Source organism: Vombatus ursinus, unplaced genomic scaffold (genome assembly GCF_900497805.2).
Source record: "Vombatus ursinus unplaced genomic scaffold, bare-nosed wombat genome assembly UNPS02014781.1, whole genome shotgun sequence".
Lineage (NCBI taxonomy): Eukaryota > Metazoa > Chordata > Mammalia > Diprotodontia > Vombatidae > Vombatus > Vombatus ursinus.
Genome location: NW_020954559.1, coordinates 46,938,499 through 46,950,345, shown reverse-complemented (window position 1 = coordinate 46,950,345; position 11,847 = coordinate 46,938,499).

Genomic DNA, 11,847 nt, shown 5'->3' with positions numbered 1-11,847 from the left:
TTATGTATTTATTTTTTTTTTTGACTTAGACTGTAGCAAATATTTGAAATTTGCTTTTCCCAATTTCACCTTCCCAGCAGTATGTTTGGTATCATTTATCTCTGGATAGAAGAATCCATCCTGATATTGATTATGCTGCGTTAGATTTTTAGATTCCTCTGTAAATGTGTAAAGCCTTTAAACATCGACAATTCCCAGCGGCTTAACAGAATCATCCCTTCTCTGACCACATAATTGTTAAATTGTGCATGTAAAATGGCTCCGGGATATTCTGTCCCCTTTCCAGCAGGTTATCAGGGAAAACTGGCCGGGGAACATTGTGTTGTTTGTGTATCCTTTAGGTTAGGAACTCAGAGGTCAATAGTTGCCAAAAGCATTTTCACTGAGTAACTACTTCTTTTCCCAAGCTCTGTAACCTGCCTTGCCAGTGATCCTTATCGTTTATTACTAAATGTATATATTTAGCTTCTAGGCCAAAGCCACCTTTTACGCCAAACACAAGTTATATTAGTTTACTGGAAAATTTGGTTCACTTTTCAGTACAATTAATCATAGTGATTAATTAGATAAATAAGCATGTATTACATGCCTATGCACAAGGCTTACTAGGTAACATTATTGATTTCTGTGATGTTTCATCTCATAATGAAGGCATTTTTGTTGTAGTTGTTGTTTTTGTTATTGTCTGGGAAAAAAATAAATTGGCTTATTGCAATGATGGCCTTCAGTAAAACAATAATTAAATATTTAGTGAACAATGGTGTTTAGAGAAGCATTATTTGTGGTAGGCATTAAAACCTTTCTTTTTATTGAGAATGTTTTTGTCTTTAATTTGAATGCTAACTTTGGAGTAAAATGGTTCTATTAATATACAGTGAGTAATGTTAGAATTGAGCTGTTAGACTCTATTCAGTGTGCAGTTCATAATTTCTGCCCTTCACGAGTGTTTTGTATGAGTCACATTCATGAGTGGTTGCCATTGGTTGCTCCATTGGTTAAACTGCTACTGTTAGATTAATCTTTAGTTTTGGCAGTTAAAACAGTTGCAGCAATTAATTGCTAGGAAAAAAAATCCCCCTATCCCAAAAGTACAGACCACAAAAACATGTTCATAAATATGCTGCAATCCTTAGATGTCTTCTTAAAAGTATAACCTAAGCCATCTTCATGATGACAAGTTCTAAAACTTGCAAATTGCATATGCCTGGAAGTTAAAGCAACGAAGAAGTATTTGATTTTTAAAATGAGATGTGAAAATACATTTGACATTCATATTTGATCAGAATCCCATGCTTACGCTGAAAACGTAAAACTCACTTGCAACCTCTAGTTTTTCTTTGCTTAATTGTGGTGATATCATCAGCACGAGAAATATAGCTAATGAATGTAAACCAGAAAGAACAAAAGAAAACAAATGGGAAGCATGATGGGAAAGTAACATTAAAATATAGACAAGGCATCTAAGCAGCAGATGAAATATCATGCGGCATCTGAAAGAAATGAAATGAAAACAGATTGTCATCAGATCTTCATTTTTTTTCAAAAGTTTGATACATATTTCTTTGGGGAATAGTTTGCAAATGATATATAGAATATGTGAAATACAATTGTAAACAGACATGCAATTTACCTAGCTTACAATCTGTTTCATGATCTTTGTTCATGCTTAAGAAAAAAGACAGGGTACACAACTTGGAACAGAAGTGTACAAAAATATAGCTGAGATTGAATTATTAGAACTGACATTATTAATATTTTTAATATTCCATGGCTTTCTCATGATTCTCTGCATGCCACATCTTTCACTAACTCTGGGGCCTTAATCATTTTAAGATTTGCTATGTTCTCAAATAGCTGTTTGCTGGTACGTGAGTACAATCTCTTTGAATGGTAATAATAAATATGCATGATTAAAAAGAAAACTATAGTCAGAAAATCGTATGGCTGAAGTATTAAGTGCAATATTCAGTGTTTCTTACACCCTCTGTCACTGAACACATGTTGCCCTCAGGTCTGTAACTGAGCTGCTCGTGGCCTTTTATGGCAGTTACTAAGAGCTAAGTTCACTAAAAGGCAGCGCAGGGTGGGGGTGAAGGAGTGGGGGAGGAGTGGGGGGAGCAGGTTGGTGAGGGATGGAAGAGAGTCCTTGAGCCACTTGCTGTCAGAGCATGGGAAAACAAAATCCCATGTCTTCTTTGGCCTTTCCTCCACACCACTTCACCCGCACACCAACCGTGCCTGGCCACTTGTCACTGACCCCTGCCTTGTCCCATTTTATTTCCTCCTTTGAGGTTGCACATGTGCGACAGAGCTGAGTAACACCACATTTGGAAACTGATTGTACAACAATGTCCAGCACAAACCATTCAGAGACCTTGGCTGGCAATGAGCAGAGCTAGTGTTCTTAAGATAAGAACATTTCTTTCTAGGTGGTCAGCGCTGAGGCATGGTTTTTGAGAAATGTTCCTGTGTATGTATCTGGCCGCAGAGGCGCTGAAGTAGAAATGCAGGATAAAAGGCTTGGTGGGGGAATAAAAAGGCAAAAGATGTAAATAGATAGAGAGATAGAGAGATAGATAGACAGATAGATAGATAGATAGATAGATAGATAGCAAGTTAGATAAATAGAAAGATAGACAACTATGTAGATGGAGAGAGAGAGAATACATAAATTCACATATCATGGGTTTTGCACTGTTGGTATCATTTCAGAAGACATTGGTGTAAAAAATACAATTTGTCAGGCCTACTCAGTACTAGTGCTCCCTAATGTTCTAACAAGTCAGTTTTTATGGTAGTTATTAAAAGGTACAGTTTGGAGAGGCCATATGCTGATCTAACTTAAATGGAGAAGAGTTTTGAGGAAAAATAAGGAATTGCAGCTGGTATCTACGGTAGTTTACTATTTTTGAATGGCTGTTTAGTGTATGGTATTTTAATTCATAGCACAGATTCAAATTGGACTTTGGCTATGCATACTGGGATATACTGTATGGTGCTATGAGTAATGTTGGCTCGCTAAAATTACAAAGCAGATAGATGTTAAAAAGGCAGCCTTGCCATTTCTAAAATCTTCTTGAGCACTTTATACAAAACGGAAATGCAGACAGGCTATCTATCTTCTTTCCATATGGATCCATAAGCACAGAATCCATAGACTGGATTCTTATACAATATATGCATTGAATATGCCATGTAGTACGTACTGCACATGGTGTATGGCTAAAGATTAGATGGGCATTGGCATTGCACAAAGAATGGTAATTTTTTTTCCCCAAAGTTTTATTACTTTTCATAAACAAGTACCATAGGCTAAAATTGGCATGCTGGATATTGCCTGAACGAGTTTATTTTTTAATTATTATTTTTTCAATTAACAAGCATTTTTTTTTCTTTTTTATCCTACCTCCCTTTCCCACTAAAAGAAAGAAAACAGTAACAAAACCTTATAACATATATGCATAGTCAAACAAAGCAAATTCCTATTATTGACCATGTCCAAAATAGCATGTCTTAATCTGCAACTTGAGTTTATCACTTCTTTGTCCGGAGATGGGTAGCATTCTTCATTATTAGTCCTCTGGAATCATGGTTAATAATTGCAATAATCAGAGCTCTTAAGTCTTTCAGGGTTCAAGGATATCGGTATAGCATAAATTGTTCTCCTGGTTATACTCACTTAATTCTGCATCAGTTCATAAAAGTCTTCTTAGACTGTTTATTTAATTGAATAACATATTAAACCAAAATGAGATAAACAACATTAAGTTCTGGGCCTGAGAATCTGATGAGGGCATGTCAAAGTTGTCTGAATTTAGACAAATGGTTCTCAAACCTATCGTACACCCTGTACTTGAGCAAGACTTTCCTACCCATCCGAGGTGCACAAAGGGTTAAATTTTACAGCTTAAAATTGAAGTCAAGTTAGGGTAAAATAATCCTACTCTCCATGTATCACTTTATCTCATTTTGTTTTGGCTTTTCCATTGGGCATTTCTATGTGGTTGACTGCCAGAATTTTTTGGTCTCTTTATTAGTGGTCGCATCGCATAGTGTTTCTCTTTTAATACTCAGCTAAGCCAAGGAAAACCTTACTTAGGCTTCTCCACCACTGAAGGCAATTAACCTGTAACATGAGCTCTAACATCATTGTGTATTGCAGAGAACCAAAAATATTTGCTGTTTAGGGTGAGGTTGGGTTTTAATCCTCTCCCATGAAATCTCTAAGGAAGATTTCTAGCACATGGACTTGACTGTGCAGACTTGCTTCAATTACTCTGGTATAATGTATTGGATATTCTCCAAATTTAAAAATCTCCAAATAGGACTGAGCATAATACAGCTAAGCAACCATAAAGAAGCCATGATGATTTCCAAAATTCATTGTCATAAGTAGGACCCTAAGAAGACACAAAACAAGTTATTAATCTTTAACAAAATATGACCGCAATTACTCTTTTCTGTGCTTAAAGGTACTAGTCATTACTCTAGGGACTAGGAAAAAAAGAATGCCATAATGACCTTCCCTTGTTTGAAGGTGATTTATTTCATACCTTGACTGCCTAAACAATGATCTTTGAGGTTCTGAATTGAGATAAGCCCAGTATTTACCAAGCAAAATTTTATATTCATTTTAATGTATATTTTCATATGAGATTTCAGTCTCCTAGAAGTCCTTTTGCTTTTTGAATTCCATAACTGCATTTCATATGCATTTTAAAGTTTCAAAGGCTCTCTTCCATTAATACTATAAAGCCAATCCTTTCCAGGAGAGACACAACGGAATTGGTCTGTATGTTTATGTTATATTATCAGATCCAAGTGAACCCAGGTTCCTCACAATGTAAAAACTTTTTGAAGTATTTTAAATGAGTTCACACTAATAATAAAGCAAAATCTAGCTATGTTGAAATGCATTTCTTATTTGTATCATCTCTCAGGGTATGCATCTCATCCTAATGATTTGTGGAAAGAGGAATGCGATGCTTCTTTTCTCCTTCCCTTTTCCCTTCATCTGCACCCCTGCACTCCAAAAAAAAAGAGGGGCTCTCTCACTCAAAGGATCCCTTTATTTGATCACCAATCCTACTTCACACAGAAAAAAAGGGAAGTTTTTCTTCCCAAAATGTAAATGGGCTGAAAGTCCAACTTTGTTCCTTTTTGTCTTATGTTTTCATCCTTTGAAATCTTTAATCAAGTTATCTGGATGGATTCCTGAGTGGGGTTGTTTTAATGTTACAATGTTACAGGGGTTCTTTTTTCAGGGTTGAAATGTGTGTACTCCAATGACAAATTACATGGATTTGGAAGAAACCTAAAGGGTCATTTTGTCTAACCCCATATTTTTTATGCATGAAGAAACAGATCTCTATAGAGGTTAAGTGACATGCCTATGATAACGCAGTTAATAAGTGCAAAGGTAGCAGTTGAACTCAGGTTCTCTTATCTGAAATCCTCTTACTGCTGTAACATGTGCCCCACCCCCACCCCCACCCCAGTTATTCCTCTAATTGTGTAACTTTTTAATCAATTAATTTATTAAAGGCCTACTCTGATGTTCTGAAAGGGGACCTTGCCTAATCAAAGCTCTTGATAACATTTGAGGAATCCTAGAAGATGAAAAATGGAGAGCATCTTAAAAATCCTCTCATTTGACCCTCTCATTTAACAAATCAGGAAACAATAGTGCAGACAATTGGCATGACTTGCCCAGGCTCAATCAAACATTCCAGAAGCATTTGTTAAGTACCTACTAGGATGCCAGCCACTGGGGATAAAAAGGCAAATATGAAAAAAGTCTCTGTCTTCAGTGAACTTAGCAGAGATAGAATTTGGATCCGTGTTTATTGCCTTAGGCAACCTGCTGGTGTATAATGAAAGTACAGACAGTATAAATACAAACACCCAGCAAGTTAAAGATACCCTAAAAAATAATGTTTTAAAGAAAGAAATGTGATACATAAACTACCAGGGAGAGGAGTATCTATGGTAAAGTCCGAAAATGGTGGCTCTTGTAAGTGCTGGTTTCAAAGGTGGCTTGAAAGATATTTTGTGGGGTGACAAATTCCACACCTTAGACATAATTAAAACAAAAAAAAATTCACTACTTTCTTGCTTAAGGCAAGAGGTTATTTATAAAAGTTGAACAGAGTCTAGAACATTGTTGATACTCATTAAATGATTTACTAGTAACTATAATAGCACTTTAAGGTTTACAAATGGTTTATAAATATTATCTCATTTGATACTCACAACTACTCTGAAAAGTAAGAGCTATTATTTTTTATATTTTTTCAGTTGAGGAGCCTGAGGCAGACAGAATTTAAGTGACTGGCCCATGGTTACACAGATCAAAAGTTTCTGCTTTGAATTCAAGTCTTCCTAAGTAATGGTCCAGGTTGAGGCTTCCTATAGCATCCTAAGAGAAAGATGGGTTTATGCAGAAAAAGTTTCAAATATCAATAGACTTTGCTCCAAACCTGTCCATTGATAGTAATTACGTATGTTCGGATCATACATAATACTCCTTCCCCTTTTAAATTTGAAAAAAAAAAGGATAAATCAAGGAACATATCAACATTTTGCTTTGGGGAAGAACAGCTTGGGTGTTCAGCCCTAGACATGATGAATCAAAAAACAACAGCACTTTCCTCTCTTGTCCTCTTAGGCAGTGTGATTTAGTGCTTGACACTCAAGGAATCGGGGTCATGCTGTTTCCGTTTTCTCTGTGATTACCAGGATGTGTTCTGGGTTATAGCTGGGGATGTTTAAATGCTACTCCAAAGGCAACCAGACAAAAAAAAAAGTTTCACATCTCTCAATGTTTTGAACAGTAGTTGCTGAAGATACTGTGACTTGCATGAAATGGGAAACTAAGAAAGCCAGTACTGTGGAACCAGTTTCCTGATTTCTCTGGCATATTTTGCCACGGAAGAGGCAGAATCAATGCATGTTGTATCAACATTAGCTTCAGAGGGAAAAAATGATACTCAGCCATTAGTATTTTGATGGAAATGTTCCCTGCTACGATATTTGTTTTAGGGATTGGTGTGGGGTTGGGGGGAGGTGTGGTATGTTTTGGCAAATTAAGGTTATTTGCATTTGGAAAAAGGCAGCTTCCATTAGAAAGTAGATGATTTGCAATATTGGGAAGCATCAAACATTTGGCCAAATGCAGAATTTTATATATATAATATATATATTTTTTGGGGGGTGGTGGAAAAGAGTGAATCATTTTTAAGTTTGACATTAAACTGAACAAAATGCTTTTCAGTTTAGATCTTAAAGTTGGGAAAAACGTCTTATCTCCAAAGCAGAACAGAATTAACAATTTCATTCACCAATCCATCAGTTGTAGATTGCCCTGAGGAACATAAGACATATAGGTTGTCACCTAAGGTATTATTTCAGAGAGTCCATTTTCTTGTGCTCTACATTTGGTCTTATTACTTATGCCAGAGACATTATTTCAGATGCATATACCTCCTTTTATATAGGTGTCAGTAGAGGTTTCTCTATCTTCTGCCAATTTGGTTGATCCAGAAAACACTGTATTATCTTATTTTATTTTTATATCTGCTTGTGTCACTCTTTCTTCCTTCTTTCCTTCCTGCTTTCTTTTTAGTCCCTCTCCCTTTCTCTCTCCTTTATTTCCCTATTTCACTTAGGCTGGAAGTTCAGTGGCCAGTCTAACTACTTATTGGAATGGGAGCTTTTTGACCTGGTCTAGTTCATCTCTCCTTAGGAAGCCTGGTAGCTTCAGCTCCATATTGATGCCAGACAGTGCAAATATGAGAACAGATTTAGCCTTACTGCAACTCAGAACTCCTGAGCTCAAGTGACCCACCAGCCCCAGCCTCCCCAGTAGCAGGTGTTGTAGGCATGTATCACTATGTCTTTCCAAACACTCTATCATATCTAGGTGAACACTGTAATTTTTTCATGTTTTGTTCATCCATTCTTTTTCCATTTTACCTCAAAATATTTTGTGGATTCATAAGTGGCTCATTTGATCATCTTTGTCCAAAAACTCTAGTTAGAAATTTAATTTTCCCTCATAATTAGAGCCCATGACACTTCATGGATTAAGAGCTGGACGGGAACATAAAGGCTAAAACCATCTCCTCCTCACTTTTTCAGATGAGAAGACTGAGGCAAGGATTGTCCAAGATCACACAACTTGTGTTTGAGGCAGTATTTGAACCCTACTGATCCACAAGTGCAGTGCTATATCCTCTATACTATGCTGCCTCTCTAAAGGAATTCAGAGTTTACCTCTAGTGTTACTCTGTGTCAAGATCGTGCTTAGGGTATTTAATTTTCCTTTTCCCCATTGTTCCCATAAAAATATCAAGGACACTTCTTCCTCTTTGAAGAATCAGGAAAATGATACATTTTGTGTTATACATTGGGATGCATTTCTCACATCTATTAGTGGACATCTTGTGTTATATGGCCCTTGCAGAGAAAATTCTGTATTTTTTTCTAAAAATTAATGGCTTGTCATATTAGAAATTAGGAAAAATTTATGTTCCTACATATTAGTTTTCCAAATTGTAACAGGATAACAGATCTTGAACTTAATGGTACCTATCTATCTATCTATCTATCTATCTATCTATCTATCTATCTATCTATATAAAACTAGATATAAACATGCACATATACATGTTTGTACATGTGTGTATATGCACACGACACACATATATGTTCAATGCATACATGTGTGCATGCATATATGTGTGCCTATGCATATACACATGTATGTCTATGGTTATTAACATGAGGTTTCTTCCATTAGACTGAACTCCTTCAGAGCAGGGACTGTTTTCTTTTTTCTTTGTTTTTATCTTTCTTTGTATCCCAGAACTACCACAGTGCTTAGCACACATAGGCACATAATAAACATTTATTGATTTGACTAACAAGTCATACAGATTTAGCTTTAAGGTTGGTCAAACCCATTTCTCACAACAACCCTATGAGGTATGTAGTAAAGTCTTATCCCTCCCCATTTTACAAATGATTCAGCTGAGAATCAGAGTGATTAAGCAACTTGACAATGGTTACACAGCTATACATAGCTAGGGTTTAAAGGTGACTCCAAATCTAGTGCTCCCCAACACCCACTTTACCGTAATGTTTCTCTGAGTTCCAGGTTGCCTATTACTGGACTAATGGTTGATTTTAAGTAAGGAGATTATTTTGTTGAATTCATTTAACTTTCCTTTCTTCTTATAAAGCCACATGACTGTCTTTATTCAGTATCTGTGTTTGGGCACTTTAAATCCCTGGTAAAATTCAAGAATTAAACAACAAAAAAAATTAAAATAAAGAACAGAGATCTAGAGTTAGAGGAAAGCTCAGAGTCCATCTGGTTGGTGTTTAAATTTGTGTCTGTTTTTACCCTTCGTACCTTTCCAAGGTTACCATTTCCAGAAGAACTTGAAGAATCTCTGATTAACCAGTAGTATATTGACCACATTTCTAGCACACATTGTTCATGTACAAAGCTTACATTACCAATTTGCTAGGGTACAATTTGGTTATCTGTCCCCTAAATTCATTCATTTACATGTATACATGCAAACATATATGAATTTATATTTGTAAATGAATGTTTACATATACATAATTCATACATGTATATATTATATATCAACCAAAATATACCATTCCTTGGTCATCTTAGTCATTCCATTTCTTACTTAAATTGATGTGTACCTTCATATAAAATAACATCACCAGCAAATGGTGAGAAAAATGGTAGTTTTGAACTACACTAAATTCTTGGCCTATAAATTACACAAAAATGACCAAATGTTTGTAAATCTGACCCTTTTTTCCTTCTGTTTAGGGAGGGAGCAGTATATGTTCTTCAGCTATGCATAGAATGAAAATTACCTACAGATGATCTCTGTTATAGGTTATAGGGAACTGATCCCAAAGAATAAAATTTGCATTAAAGAGCAAAAGGCATCAGTATTGTGTTCTCCACAATGAAATAAACAGATATACTTCTCAGTTTAAATATTTGGAAAGGAGATCTACCACATATGTTTTCTTTGTTCAAAATTCCAAAATGTGGTAGTTTGTTTAAACGATTGTTTGTCATAATTCTAGGAAATTTGGTTCCCAGAAAGCAGCAGATGTATAACATGCTCTATTAAAATATAATAAAACAGTGCCCATGGTGTTTTATTAAAAGTACCATTCAAAATAATTTCCTTTTGGGTGCCAAAGAATAGTTTTCTTAGAAGTTGGTTAAGTAAAAGTGATTGGAAGCAATGGGTTAATTGTTTTTAAAGCTCTTATAAGCAAATATTATTAGCAAAGCATTTTAATTACTGTACTTTATGTGGCCTAAATGTAAGCATTTATTAATACAAACCAAGCGCTCATTACAAATTTGCACAGAAAATGATAAAATATTATGTATGAAATGAATCATTAGCATGGACCATTAAGTCCTCTATTTTCATTTAATTGAATTTGTCAGTAGTACCCTCTTTAACTGAAAACCAGTCATAACCACAAAATTAAATAATAATTAAAGAAACAAGTATTCAAAGAGTTGCTTGGAAGCTAAGGTGCCATTTAACCAAAACATAGCAATTTAATGTAAATTGCAGACCATGTAGACACAGTTCTGAAAATTATGCATCCTGTGGTTCCATATATATTTGATTTAGCAAGTCCTCTCTAGCACAGCAGAGTTGTTGTCTTAGTTTAAGAATTAGTCTGGTATCAGAAGGAAAAGCACGGTGCTCAATGGAAAAAAAATCTCAAGATTTAGTGGTGTTAACAGACAATTCAAGTCCTAACCCCCAAAATTCCTATGACTGTTATGTGACTTTTTTTTTATCTTTCTATTGCATTTATTATGTAGGAACTAGATATATTTCCTTTCATTTTTCTTTGGAAAAGTTCCACAGAAATAGTATACATCCTATAGTATCTAAAAGTGAGGCTTCTTAAAAATATATTACACATTGCTGGGTTGTGTGGATATAAGCAATAGCTTTATATCTTCTTTGTTTGAAAATTGTACTGTGGCACTACCCTCTCAAATTAGGTCTTTCTAGTTTTTTTAGTTCCTAATAAACCTTTCTAAGACAACAGGATTTTAAAAAAATCTCTACTTTTCTCGTTTATTTTTTTCCAAGTCTTTTTAATAGTGACCATTCTTACTTGAAATCAGCTTTCTACAAACTATTTCTGCTATACCTACACTCATTCCATATTGCACAGCCAGCAGGGGGAGGTAAGATTTAAGGAAATAGACAGATCAACTTCATGGCAGTATATATTTTCACAAGCAAACAAACAAACAGAAATGAAACCTCTGTAGGTCGGGATAATGTAGGTGTGGGCAAAGCATTAACAATTCTTTGCACCAACCTCAGATATATAAACTATAGGTGAATTTATTTTCTTAAGCTCTGGAATAAACTAACACAAAAATAGAAAACAAATGCTATAAACTTGGAGAAAAAAAAATCCTTGTCTAATTATTTCCCAGAATTATGTGTGCTCACATATTTGACTGTGTCCTGCAACTAGTGTCAAAAATTTGCAGATATTTGAAGGATCACAAATTTTTTGTTCATTTTAAAAACCACATTGAATTTTTCTTTTTCTCCTTACATTACTTTAATCATAATCAAGAACAATTTACAAGTGGTTCAGTGCTACCTACAAAAGAGTATTCTAGAAGGAAATATAGGTGTAACTTCAGTGCAATGCAATAAACAATCAAATCTACTTCCAAGATTGTGAGTCATTTCATAGGCATAATTATCTTTCTTTTGCTCACTAGAAAAATGTTTTAATTTTATATTTCATAAA